Source organism: Phyllobates terribilis, unplaced genomic scaffold (assembly GCF_046119375.1).
Source record: "Phyllobates terribilis strain yellow unplaced genomic scaffold, ASM4611937v1 Scaffold_1__5_contigs__length_1240528914, whole genome shotgun sequence".
Taxonomy (NCBI): Eukaryota; Metazoa; Chordata; class Amphibia; order Anura; family Dendrobatidae; genus Phyllobates; species Phyllobates terribilis.
In genome coordinates, this window is record NW_027362761.1 from 1001676567 (window position 1) to 1001691391 (window position 14825).

At 46.3% G+C, this 14825-nt stretch overlaps 1 long non-coding RNA gene across 1 annotated transcript; it reads right to left on the reverse strand.

Annotated features, from left to right (window-relative positions):
- Nucleotides 1-3420: 3420 nt before the first annotated feature.
- LOC141172267 (uncharacterized) lies at nt 3421-7590 on the reverse strand. Its single transcript, XR_012252448.1, has 4 exons — nt 7306-7590; nt 4602-4621; nt 3956-4181; nt 3421-3662 (listed from the first exon to the last, which is right to left on the reverse strand). It is a non-coding gene; the product is annotated as an uncharacterized lncRNA (long non-coding RNA).
- Nucleotides 7591-14825: the final 7235 nt, after the last annotated feature.

Consider the following 14825-nt stretch of genomic DNA (forward strand, 5'->3'; position numbering starts at 1 on the left):
GACACTAGCGGTGGTTGCTGGTGGAGCAGACAGAGTGTCCAGGCGAGAGTTGACACTCCGCAGGTGACTCAGGATGGACTCCTGTTGGGACCTCTGACGGGACAGTTCATGACATAGGTCCGAGAGCGAGGGAGCTTGGGTGCCACCGGATTCCATGGCCCGAGCAAACTGTAACGGGTCTGGGAGGCGGAACCTCTGAGCAACTATACAAGGGGGCTTTCCTTGTAAGGAAGCGGGTGGCTCCCAGGGAAGACGGGCAGGTAATCACGGCAAGTGACAGGGACAGTCTCTGGGTAGAAAGGCAGGTAGTCACGGCAAGTGACAGGGACAGTCTCTGGGTAGAAGGGCAGGTATTCACGGCAAGTGACAGGGACAGTCTCTGGGTAGAAGGACGGGTACTCACGGCAAGTGACAGGGACAGTCTCTGGACAGGCAGGTGGTCACGGCAAGTGACGGCGGAGCCTCCAGGTAGGCTAGCAGGCAGGTAGCAGATGAGCGCTCCCAGGTGAGCAGACAAGAGTCTCTGAACAGGCAGGTGGTCACGGCAAGTGACGGCGGAGCCTCCAGGTAGGCTAGCAGGCAGGTAGCAGATGAGCGCTCCCAGGTGAGCAGACAAGAGTCTCTGGACAGGCAGGTGGTCACGGCAAGTGACGGTGGAGCCTCCAGGTAGGCTAGCAGGCAGGTAGCAGATGAGCGCTCCCAGGTGAGCGGGCAGGCTGGTCCATAGACAGACTGACAGGTGTCGGAAGGCAGACCGTCGGACCGCAGGCTTGCAAGCAGGTAAACGGATATCTGGCAGGTATCAAGCAGGAATCTGGCAGGTGACTGGCAGGTAACAGGCTGGAATCTGGCAGGTGACTGGCAGGTAACTGGAAACGGGACCTGAGGGCTGAAGCAGAGTGAAGGCTTTGCAACAACATTGCTCAGGCACCTCCATTTTGGAGGAGGTGCCTTATATATGGTGAAGTCCTCCGACCATTGGCCGGGGACTCCTTAGGACGGCGCGCGTGGCCCTTTTAAGAGAGGAGGAGCGAGCGCGCGCCCTAAGCACCATGGCTGGGAAGCAGCGCGCGCTGCCAGCAGAGCGGGAGGAAGACGCCGGGCACAGAGCGTAGAGGTGAGGGGAACAGCGTCCCTGCCTAGCAGGAGGCAGGGACGCCGACGCTACACAGATTCTGCTGGGTCAGCTTGAGGGTGCTGCTTTTAGGGAAGTTCGATCCTGGCCCCCAACAGAGAAGCAAACGCCTGAGCAAATCCTTGCGAATCTGAAGGATACCTTTGAGGTTACATCCATCTCTGAGGTCAAGATGAGATTCTTTGCAAGATGACAACGGCCAGGTGAGACCCTACAGGACTATGCTCTATCCCTCCAAGAGGCTTTATCCCCTGTTCTACTGGTTGACTCCCGTGAAAGTGTGGACTCTGACAAAATCTTGATAGACCACTTCATAGAGGGGACGTGTTCCGAACTGTCGCAGAGCCAACTCCGCATGCTTGCTGCACAACATCTCAGCTTCACCTTTGCAGACTTCAAGACTGTAGCCATCCGTGTCCTCTTCAATGAATATATGCAGGGAAACTATGTCACCTTTGTTCCTCTAGCTGGGTCTATTCCTGCTGCCCCTCCATCTTTCCAGATGACATCGCCAGGTACCATGCAAGCTACGCAAGCTGCACAGACTCCTGCTGTGGACTCCAAGGCATCCCTTGAGGCCCATGTAGGTTACATTGCCAGAGGACTCGAACAAGTCTCTCAGCAGATCAAAAATCTGATTATTCCAACTTCGCGCTCCAGGGACCAAGCCCAGAGCCTCCATCCAGAAGTCTACCTCCAGGCAAAGCTGCTCGCCGTAAGAGACCTTTCTGTCAGCACTGCCACAGATATGGACACACCGAGGCCCAGTGCTATCAGTTAAATGGGCCACCCCCGAGGCTAAGGACCGCCCCTCGGGAGGAAGAAGAAAAGGTTCAGAAGGAGCACCCATGTGGGTGCCTCACTTCATCTCGCCCTGCTCATACATAACTGTCCTGGTAAACGGTGTCCCTCTGGAAGCTCTCATCGACACCAGATCACAGGTAACTACTTTGCAGAAGCGGGCATATCTTGAACATTGGGACTTTAGTGACTTAAATACCCCTCCAGATGTGAGGATGAACATTATAGCCAGTAATTGTCAACCCATACCTCTCCAGGGTTACTGGGAGCAAACTATTCGAATTGGGGACATTAAGCTCAGAACAGGGTGTCATTGTAGCTGATGTAGAGGGTGAGGGTTTTGCTGTAATGGTTCTAGGCATGAATGTTCTTAGAATTTTATTTCCAGAAGTGTTGTCTGCCTTGCATGCCTCTCTCCCTACAGCTACATCTTCTAATCAGTGGACCATTCAGCATGCCATCTGCATGCTTGTCGCCCATCAGAAGTTTGCAAATAGCAAGGGTGAAATTTGTCGTGTCCACATCCGAGACACCCGATCAGTGATTCTACAGCCTAGTTCAGAAACCATGGTATGGTGCCGTGCCCAACCAGGTATTAAAAAAATCAAGATTATCATGCTCTCCACGAACCAATCTTGCTAGAAGGACAACCATTAGTGAAAGCTGCTCGCAGTATTGTAACTGTCTCCAACGGAAGAGAGCCAGATTAACTTAAGTGACGCACCTGTTAACCTTCACAAATTTCATCCAATAGCGCAGTATTCTCAACTCTCACCAGAAGACAGCATCTGAAGTGAAGTAACAGCTAATCAACATTCTACCCAATCTGCCAAAGACAGTAAGAAGGTTACTTCAGACCCCTGGTGGACTGAGCTGAATGTTGGAGATGCCACTACTCCAGTAGAGAGAATCAATGGAGTTCTGAACATTGCCAAATGTCATCATCAAACATTCAGTAAGCATCCATTGGATTTCGGTAACACTACTCTGATTCAGCATCGAATCCTCATAGGTGATCATCCTCCCATTAAGGAGCAACATCATCCCATACCACCTGCGAAGTACCAGCCTGTCAAGAAAATGCTTCAAGACATGAAAGAAGCTGATGTCATACGTGAAAGTCAAAGCCCTTGGGCTGCATCGCTGGTCCTTGTGAAAAAAAAAGATGGCTCCATCCGTTTCTGCGTGGATTACCGCAAATTGAACAACATCACACACAAGGATGCCTATCCCTTGACATGAATTGATGAGTCCTTGACTGCTCTCGGATCTACCTCCTAGTTCTCTACTCTTGACTTAACCTGCGGATACTGGCAAGTTCCTATGGCGCCAGAAGACAGAGAGAAGACTGCCTTTACCACATCAATGGGGCTTTTTGAATTTAAGTTTATGCCTTTCGGGCTTTGCAATGGCCCTGATATCTTAACTAAACCTCTGGCACTAATGAATGAAGAAACAGCTGTATATCATTTCAAAAAAATTTCTGTTTAATTCCAAAGAGTGACCGTAATAAGATAATAACCAACGGAATGTTTCGTTTCGGCTAATTGCCTTTATCAAGGTTATCTGTGTCAATGAAAAATATGAATACTACATTTAATATGGTCACACAAATAATAAAGCCATACATATTTTTTTTAACATACATAAAGCTCATGTGCAAGGTTGTCACGTAGTAGGTCACTTGTTTCAAATATAGGTGGTCATATTCAAGCTCAAATTGTACCTATAATATAAAAATAATAATAATAATAATAATAAAAATAATAATAATATTGCTCAATAAGAAAAACATCCAATGCCATATAATCAAAAAGGGGTGGGGGGTGGGGGGAATGACAAACCCAGAATTCCAAAGTTATTCATTTCAGAACGACCAAGAGATAGAATACTTAGTGAAATAGTGAAATATATAAGAGGTCATACATATGCCCCAAAGGAAAAAGGAAAAAAAGACACTGGAATCCTCAGAATACGTATCAGAGAGTATCAAACTGAGTGTAAAACTGTGCAACTTACTTATTAGAATCCAGGAGTCCCACCAGGGTGCTTCCATGTGGCATAACAAACAGTCTGTGCGCCGGTGTATACACATGGGAGATATGTCCCATTTTATATGCGTCAGAACAGGAAGAGGTAAGTATGAATGGTAATGACTGATAGAAGTTGTCTGGACCGCCGTGGATGAAGGATGCAGTGCAGTCTGCGTTCCAGCGCCGACCGGATGTGACGCGCCGGTATCATACTGGAAAAGAGGGGTGAGTTGCGTTCCACCGTGCGCATGCGCAGTAAACCCAAAGCACGTTATGTGCAAATAAGACTTGGGACAGGGAGAAACATGCATGGATATATAAAGAGGTAAGTAAGGTGAAAATAAGCTATCCAGGAGGGGGAAAAAAGAGAGAAGTCAGAGGAGGGGGGAAGAAAGAGAAAAAGAGAAAAAAAGAAAATAAAAGGAAAAAACTGAAGAGTAAAAAAGGGGATAAAAGGACAAAGTAAAGGAATTTAAACCACACTCAGATAAAAGGAAGGAAAGATACAAAAAGGGGGGAAAAATGAGGCTAAACTGCTACAGAAGAAACCGAAAGGAGAGGAAGGAGCGGAAGAAAAAGTAAGAACCAAGGAGAATAAGAGAAATAAGAAAAAAGAAAACTAGAGCAAATACCTCTGGAAACTCTAAGGAGCCTGTGAAATAAACAGAAGATTACATTAGTGACCTTGATATTAGAAATTTCGGTGTATATATATACAATACAGACCAAAAGTTTGGACACACCTTCTCATTTAAAGATTTTTCTGTATTTTCATGACTATGAAAATTGTACATTCACACCGAAGGCATCAAAACTATGAATTAACACATGTGTAATTATATACTTAACAAAAAAGTGTGAAACAACTGAAAATATGTCTTATATTCTAGGTTATTCAAAGTAGCCACCTTTTGCTTTGATGACTGCTTTGCACACTCTTGGCATTCTCTTGTTGAGCTTCAAGAGGTAGTCACCGGAAATGGTTTTCACTTCACAGGTGTGCCCTGTCAGGTTTAATAAGTGGGATTTCTTGCCTTATACAGTTATATGAAAAAGTTTGGGCACCCCTATTAATCTTAAGCTTATTGTTTTATAAAAATTGGTGTTTTTGCAACAGCTATTTCAGTTTGATATATGTAATAACTGTTGGACACAGTAATGTTTCTGCCTTGAAATGAGGTTTATTGTACTAACAGAAAATGTGCAATCTGCATTCAAACACAATTTGACAGTTGCATAAGTATGGGCACCTCACCAGAAAAGTGACATTAATATTTAGTAGATCCTCCTTTTGCAAAAATAACAGCCTCTAGTCGCTTCGTGTAGCTTTTAATGAGTTCCTGGATCCTGGATGAAGGTATTTTTGACCATTCCTCTTTTCAAAACAATTGCAGTTCAGTTAAGTTTGATGGTCGCCGAGCATGGACAGCCCTCTTCAAATGATCCCACAGATGTTCAATGATATTCAGGTCTGGGGACTGGGATGGCCGTTCCAGAACATTGTAATTGTTCCTCTGCATGAATGCCTGAGTAGATTTGGAGCGGTGTTTTGGATCATTGTCTTGCTGAAAGATCCATCCCCTGCGTAACATTATTGTCAAGAATCTGCTGATACTGAGTGGAATCCATGCGTCCCTCAACTTTAACAAGATTCCCGGTGCCGGCATTGGCCACACAGCCCCAAAGCATGATGGAACCTCCACCAAATTTTACTGTGGGTAGCAAGTGTTTTTCTTGGAATGCTGTGTTTTTTTGCCACCATGCATAACGCCTTTTTGTATGACCAAACAACTCAATCTTGGTTTCATCAGTCCACAGGACTCTGTTTGTGGCGTGCTTGCAGAAACGGCTTCTTTCGCATTACTCTCCCATACAGCTTCTCCTTGTGCAAAGTGCGTTGTATAGTTGACCGATGCACAGTGACACCATCTGCAGCAAGTTGATGCTGCAGCTTTCTGGAGGTGGTCTGAGGATTGTCCTTGACTGATCTCACCATTCTTCTTCTCTGCCTTTCTGATGTTTTTCTTGGCCTGCCACTTCTGGCCTTACCAAGAACTGTCCCTGTGTTCTTCCATTTCCTTACTATGTTCCTCACAGTGGAAACTGACAGGTTAAATCTCTGAGACAGCTTTTTGTATCCTTCCCCTGAACAACTATGTTGAATAATCTTTGTTTTCAGATCATTTGACAGTTGTTTTGAGGAGCCCATGATGCCACTCTTCAGAGGAGATTCAAACAGGAGAACAACTTGCAAGTGGCCACTTTAAGTAGCTTTTCTCATGATTGCATACACCTGGCTATGAAGTTCAAAGCTCAATGAGGTTACAAAACCAAAAAAAGTGCTTTAGTAAGTCAGTAAAAAGTAGGTAGGAGTATTAAAAACAAGAAAATGATAAGGGTGCCCATACTTATGCACCTGTCAAATTGTGTTTGAATGCAGATTGCACATTTTCTGTTAGTACAATAAACCTCATTTCAAGGCAGAAACATTACTGTGTCCAACAGTTATTACATATATCAAACTGAAATAGCTGTTGCAAAAACACCCATTTTTATAAAACAATAAGCTTAAGATTAATAGGGGTGCCCAAACTTTTTCATATAACTGTATTTGCATTTTGCAGTGAGAAATAAGTGTTTGATTCCTCTGGCAAACAACACTTAGTATTTGGTGGCAAAACCCTTGTTGGCAAGCACAGCAGTCAAGCGTTTTTTGTAGTTAATGATGAGGGTTGCGCACATGTCAGGAGGACTTTTGGTCCACTCCTCTTTGCAGATAATCTCAAAGTGTCACCTGTTGAAACCGAAGGTCCAGTACCTAGGGCATGTGGTGAGTGCAGAAGGAGTAGCCCCCGACCCTGACAAGGTCACAGTAATCAAGAGCTGGCCAAGCCTGTAATACTATTGTAGGAACTCGAGGATTCTAATAGCGTGGGGCAATGAACAAGCAGAGACGGGTTTCTTTAATGCAAATAATGTATTTGTGCAACAGCAATAACACCCAAAAACAATATACAGATAACCCGTAGTGACATACAATGAAATAAGTCCAGCGATATTAAGTCTTTGGACCCTATATAGCAAAGTCTGCAATGTTCTTACGACGGAGTCCTCACACAAATGTGATCAAAAGGAAAGTCTGACACACTGGTGACGTGGCCACAGGGAAGTCCAAGAACAAGTTCACAAGTTAATCCTAGATGTGGCGTAGATTCAGGGAAGTCCAGAAACAAGTTCACATTTAAGTAATATTCCAGTAAATAGTTCCAGCAGCCCTCCCCGGACGGAGTGAACGAAGGGTTAAACAACAACACAGTTCAGAAACACAGTTCTTACCGGGTAGAGTGAGCCAAGGGTTAAATTCCAAAGTCAACAGGTTAATGATAACACAGTGAGTGTAGCTTACATATGCAGAGAATGTCCAGAGCCAAGGGTAGAAGCTCACTGCTGCTGCTGCTGAGAAACACGTGAAGATTAACCTGGTAAATACACAAGAGATCTGGGAGATAATAGTAGGACAAGGCAGCTGGACTGAAGGGAAACGGAAGCAGAATACTCCAGCAAGGAAGCCAGCACCTGAGCCGGGTTTTAAACAAACGAACAGGAAGTAGGGCATACAAAAACAGCAAACTCCATCTTAACAAAGGGCAAAATCATTCACAAGGTTACCTAGAAAACCCGGAATACTGACATTACTCCCCCCCTAAAGACGGCCTCCGGACGATCCGGGACCAGGCTTGTCCGGGTATCTCTGATGAAACTGAGCGACCTTCAGGGGAGCATTGATGTTACTTACTGATTCCCAAGAATCGTTTTCGGGAGAGTAACCTTGCCATCTGACTAGATACTGAAGCCGGTTCCTATGAAGTCTCGAATCAACAATATCCTGTACCACAAATTGCTCTTCACCATCAACCAACACTGGTGGAGGGGGAGATACGATACGTCCCTGAAACGTGTTAGGAGAGACTGGTTTTAATAAAGAAACATGAAATACTGGGTGTACCTTTAAAGTCCGTGGTAGCTTCAGCCGACAGGCAACAGAGCTCACAATCCCAGTGATCTTGAATGGACCGATGAATTTCTGTCCCAGTTTCTGCGAAGGAACACCCAATCTTAGATTCTTGGTAGACAACCAAACCGCGTCTCCTACCTTATACATAGGTGCCGGTTTCTGGAACCTATCGGCCGACTTCTTGTAACGCTCCTGTGCTACGGTCAGGATGTCCTTCAAAACTTCCAGATTACGTTGCAACACCGCCACTCTATCTTCAACCGCCGGTACCGAAATAGCAACCGGAGACCTAGGCAAAATATTTGGATGATATCCCAGATTGGCAAAAAAAAGGCGTTACCTTCATGGAACTGCTCTGAGAGTTGTTGTATGAAAATTCCGCTAAAGGAAGTAGCTTCAGCCAATCGTCCTGCAAATGACTGACGTAACAGCGTAGATATTGCTCCAAGGTTTGATTTGTCCGTTCAGTCTGCCCGTTGGTCTGAGGATGGTATGCAGAAGACAAGCAAACATTAATGTGGAGCGCAGAACAAAATCCTTGCCAGAATCTAGAGGTAAATTGTATTCCCCGGTCAGAAATGATCTCATCTGGTACCCCATGCAGCCGGAAAACGTTCTGGATAACCAGATCCACTGTCTCTGTAGCTGAGGGAAGACCGGTACACGTAATGAAATGAGCAGCCTTCGTTAAATGATCTACTACCACCAAAATAGTATTTTTACCGCCAGAGGTGGGTAACTCCACAATAAAGTCCATCGAAATAGACCCCCAAGGGCGAGACGGTACAGGTAGCGGTTTAAGAAGACCAGTAGGTGACACGCGAGGAACTTTGTACCGGGCACAAACCTCACAAGAGCGGACATAGTCATTCACATCTTTCAAACAGGTAGGCCACCAAAAAAACGACTTAAAAATTCCTGCGTCTTCTGTACCCCCCTATGACCAGCCAATACAGAGTCATGGACCAATTTGAGAATTCGAAGTCTCACAGCCTCCGGGACATAAATACATCGATCTCTAAGCCACACACCATTCCGAAGGACAAGATTCACGTTGTCAGGTGGAGCAGCAAGAAATACGTCACCGTCATAGGCCAGCTTGATCTCCTGCCACAAGTCCCGGTCCTGGAGCACTCCTACGAAATAGGCATCAGACAAGATGGTCTTAGACGGGGTCCCAGGCACGGAGTCCACCGTATGGATTCGGGATAATGCGTCAGCTTTCCCATTACGTGAACCTGGGCGGTACGAAATAATAAAATTAAACTGGTTCAAGAACAAACTCCACCTAGCTTGTCGAGGAGAAAGACACCTGGCAAACTTAAGGAATTCCAAATTACGATGATCCGTGAGTACTACTACCTGTTGAGTTGCTCCCTGCAAATGATGTCTCCATTCCTTAAAGGCGGAAATAATTGCCAAAAGTTCCTTATCTGCAATATCATAGTTCAGTTCAGCAGAAGATAACCTACGAGAAAAGAAGGCACACGGGTGCAGCAAACCTTTGTCTCCGGTATGTTGTGAGAGGATAGCTCCCAATGCACAGTCAGAAGCGTCCACCTCCACGATGAAAGGCAGTGCAGGATCCGGATGCATCAATATCGGAGCCGTGGTAAAACAAACCTTGAGGCGATCAAAGGCTCCCTGAGCTTGCGAAGACCATACAAACTTCTTCCCCTTCTTGGTGAGGAGAGTGATGGGACGGACAACTTCTGAAAAATTTCGGATGAAACGTCTATAAAAGTTAGCGAAACCAATGAATTGTTGTACCTCTTTAATGTTTCCTGGTACCGGCCAGTCTAAGATTGCCTGGATCTTGCTAGACTCCATATTCAATCCCTGAGGAGAAATAATATAGCCTAAAAATTGGATTTCGGAGCAATGAAATTCACACTTTTCGAGTTTGATGTACAAATGATTATCTCTCAAACGTCTAAGCACGGTCTTAACATGTTCCTGATGTTCCTGTAAGGAATCAGAGAAGATCAAAATGTCATCCAGGTAAATTACCACATATTGGTCCAATAAATCCCTGAAAATATCGTTGGCTAAATATTGAAAAGCAGCAGGAGCGTTACAGAGTCCGAATGGAATCACCAAATATTCATAATGTCCATACCGGCATCTAAAAGCTGTCTTCCATTCGTCTCCGGGACGTATACGAAGTAGATTATATGCCCCGCGAAGATCTAATTTGGTAAATACTTTGGCCTGGCGAACTCTTTCCAACAATTCCGGAATTAGCGGCAACGGGTACCTGTTACGAATGGTTACCTTATTTAACTCCCGGTAGTCTATGCAGGGTCTTAGAGTCCCATCCTTCTTCTTTACAAAGAATATAGGGGCTCCCGCTGGTGAAGAAGATGGTCGGAAAACCCCCTTGGCTAAATTCTCATCTATATATTCTCATAATGATTTTAATTCCGGAGCTGCCAGCGGGTAAACATGGCCGAAAGGAATCGCTGCCCCAGGAAGCAATTCTAAGGGGCAATCATACGGTCTATGTGGGGGAAGTTGATCTGCCTTCCTCTTGTCACAAACGTCCGAGAATTCCTGGTAAACCAGAGGGAGAGTGGGTACCTGTATTGCCTCTTCCAAGTTCTGGGTGACTGGAACCGCTACCGTTGGACTGATGGTAGGACTACACTTCGGGAGGAAGGATATCTCCTTGGTTTCCCAATTGATGTTTGGATTTTGTGACCGTAACCAGGGAATTCCTAAAATTACAGGAAAATGAGGAGAAGATATTAACATGAATGAAAGTGTTTCTTGATGGTCTGGTTCCATCTTACACTCCAGAAGCACTGTCTCCCGATCTACTGGTCCAGAAACTAATGGGGAACCATCCACCGTTTCCATAGTGACTGGTGAAGCTCTTAGTTGCGTCTTTATACCATGTTCCCTGGCAAAAGAAGAATCCATGAAATTCCCACCTGCTCCAGAGTCTATCATGGCAGAACTTGATATCCACTGTCCCTCCCACTGAATCTGAATAGGAAGAGAACAATGTGAATATTTCTCCCCTTGGTCTTTAGGGGAAGTCGGCATCAATATAGGGGGAAAAACAGCATCTAGATGTAGACTGGTCTCCGAAACTTCAGACTCAGCGTCAGTGTTATCATAATCCCCTACTACCGCCAACACCTTGTTGGGTCGCCTGGGACATTTAGGACAATTGATAAGGAAATGGTCTGATTGGCCACAATAAAAACATAAGCGCTCACGGAGACGGTATTCGCGGCGTTCATTACTCTCACTTTTTTGTAGCGAGTCCACCTGCATAGGCACCTCCTCGGCCTCCCGCAAGTTTTTGCCTGTGGTTTCCCTAGACGGAAAAGAGAAATTAGTGATGCGATTTACAGCTGCCCATTTTTCTTGTCTGCGTTCAGTTAGACGGATATCAATACGTACACAGTGTTGTAAAAACAACTCAAACTCCTGTGGAGACTCTGAACGAGCTAGCTCATCCTTGATTGCACTGGACAAACCCTTTCTAAAGATTGGCAATAAAGCATTGTTATCCCAGTTGGTGTCCACCACTAACCTTTTAAATTCAGTAACATATTCTATGACTGAAAGTTTCCCCTGGCGTAAGGAAAGCAAGGCAGATTCAGCGGTAGCACGGCGGTTGGGATCGTCGAACATTTGTGCCATGGCTGTCAGAAAATCATCCAAATTATTTAGACGGGTATCATGACTTTCAACCATAGGATTTGCCCAAGCCAGTGCCCGTGATGTCAACAACATGATAATACATAGAACCTTAGATCTATCAGACCGGTAATAGGATGCATGTACATCAAAGAATAATATACATTGGTTAACAAACCCACGGAATTGACTTCGGTCACCATTAAACCGGAATGGAGGCATTTTGGGCATACTAGTGGATGATGTAGGCTCAGTAGGTAAGGCCTCCCGGACTTCTAACTTAGTACGTAGATCTTGGAGAGCCTGACCAAACACCTGTGCGTTGTGGTCAACCTGGGATGCCATGTCTCTAATCTTATTGTGTATAACCTCTATCTCCTGCTGCAAGGAGTTAATTATGGTGAACAGCTTGTCTGCCCGTGTTTCCGTCATTGCCCCAGCAGAATCCTCCTTTGGGCTGGAGTATCCTGTAATACTATTGTAGGAACTCGAGGATTCTGATAGCGTGGGGCAATGAACAAGCAGAGACGGGTTTCTTTAGTGCAAATAATGTATTTGTGCAACAGCAATAACACCCAAAAACAATATACAGATAACCCGTAGTGACATACAATGAAATAAGTCCAGCGATATTAAGTCTTTGGACCCTATATAGCAAAGTCTGCAATGTTCTTACGATGGAGTCATCACACAAATGTGATCAAAAGGAATGTCTGACACACTGGTGACGTGGCCACAGGGAAGTCCAAGAACAAGTTCACAAGTTAATCCTAGATGAGGCGTAGATTCAGGGAAGTCCAGAAACAAGTTCACATTTAAGTAATATTCCAGTAAATAGTTCCAGCAGCCCTCCCCGGAGGGAGTGAACGAAGGGTTAAACAACAACACAGTTCAGAAACACAGTTCTTACCGGGTAGAGTGAGCCAAGGGTTAAATTCCAAAGTCAACAGGTTAATGATAACACAGTGAGTGTAGCTTACATATGCAGAGAATGTCCAGAGCCAAGGGTAGAAGCTCACTGCTGCTGCTGCTGAGAAACACGTGAAGATTAACCTGGTAAATACACAAGAGATCTGGGAGATAATAGTAGGACAAGGCAGCTGGACTGAAGGGAAATGGAAGCAGAATACTCCAGCAAGGAAGCCAGCACCTGAGCCGGGTTTTAAACAAACGAACAGGAAGTAGGGCATACAAAAACAGCAAACTCCATCTTAACAAAGGGCAAAATCATTCACAAGGTTACCTAGAAAACCCGGAATACTGACAAAGCCCCTCAAACATCAAAGAAGTGAGGCAGTTCCTCGGGTTGGTAGGCTACTACCGAAGGTTCATCCCCGGGTTCACTAAGATGGCAGCTCGAATGCAGGACCTCCTGATAGGTCAATCCAAATCCAGAAGTCAAAAGCCACCCTTCAAGTGGGACAAGCCGGAAGAGGAGTCCTTCCGCCAGTTGAAGATGGCCCTCACGGGGGATGAGATCCTGGCCTACCCCGGTTATGGCCAGCCTTTTATCCTCCACACAGATGCCAGTAATGTGGGGCTGGGAGCCGTACTGTCACAAAACCAACAGGGCAGAGAAAGGGTGATCGCATATGCCAGCCGGAAGCTGAGGCCCATTGAAAGAAACAAGGAGAATTACAGCTCCTTCAAGCTAGAATTCTTGGCAGTGGTGTGGGCCATCACAGAACGGTTTAAGCATTAACTGGCCTCCGCAAAGTTCACCGTGTACACGGACAACAACCTGTTGACACACCTGGACAATGCAAGACTAGGTGCCCTAGAGCAGCGGTGGATGGCGCGACTCTCGAATAATGACTTCACGATCAAGTACCGGGCAGGCAGAACCAATGCCAACGCTGACGCCCTATCAAGGATGCCTCACTTACCTGATGGAGGCAAAGACCCAGAAGAGCTGGAGGAGGTAGAGCTCCCTGCGTTTCACTGGTATGGAGCCACTCAATACTCCCACCGCGTGAAGAAGGAATACTTAACAACCATCATGATGAATCCCCTACCTCACCACAGCTGGGCCGAGACCCAAGATAGTGACCCTGCAATCCGCATGGTGAAAGACCTGCTGACCCGAGAAGATGCCCGTCTAGATCCGGATGCTCCAGAGGAAGCCAAGCAGCTATGGAAAGAGAAGAGCAGGCTGTTCCTCTATGAAGGTAAGCTTTGCAGGAGACTCGTCAACCACCGGACGCACGAGCTGACCTGGCAAGTCGAGGTCCCAAGGCGAGATGCAGCTATGGTCCTGGAGGCTTACAATGACAGAGCGGGGCACTTCGGCTGGAAGAAACTGGAGTTCCTGCTAAGAGGACGGTTCTTCTGGATCGGCATGAGAGGGGCTGTAGAGAAGTGGTGCAGAGACTGTGACCCTTGTAATCTAAGGAGGAAGGACCGCACCAGCCAGAAGACACCCTTGAGGCCCATCGTCACCAAGCTGCCTCTTGAGCTGGTAGCTCTGGACCAGGTAAAATTGGCTCCAAGCCGGTCAGGATACGTTTATGCCCTGACAATCATGGACCACTATTCCCGATTTCTAGTGGTGGTCCCTGTAAAAGACTTGACAGCTCAAACGGTGGCCAGAGCCTTCCAGCAATACTTCTGCCGCCCACACGGGTATCCGGAACAGGTCCTGACAGACCAGGGTCCAGCGTTCGAGGCTGAAATCTTCCAACAGTTCTGCAACCTCTATGGCTTTAAGAAGATTCGGACAACGCCTTACCACCCACAAACCAATGGGATGTGTGAGAAAATGAACAATATAGTCATTGATCTCCTGAAGACGTTGCCCCTGGAGGAACGCAGCCTGTGGCCAGAAAAACCGGACCTGATAGACTTATACAACCATCTCCCGGTGAATGCTACAAACTGCACCCCAGCTTACCTGATGCGAGCCAGACCAGGTAAGCTGCCCATAGACCTGGAGATGGGTGTCCTAACACCCGAGGACACCTCCCCAGATGTGGACTGGGATACGGAAAGGCGACTGCAGAACAAGAAGGTACAGGAGAGTGTGGAGAAGAGCCTGGCCCAGGTGAGAGAAAGGCAAGAGAGACTCTTCAACCAACATGCCCCTGCTGGTCCCCTAGAACCTGGTGAGCAGGTCCTGAGCGAAAGAGAAGGCTACACCAGCTGGACGACCAGTGGGAAAGGGAACCCTACACAGTACTGCAGTCTGATCACG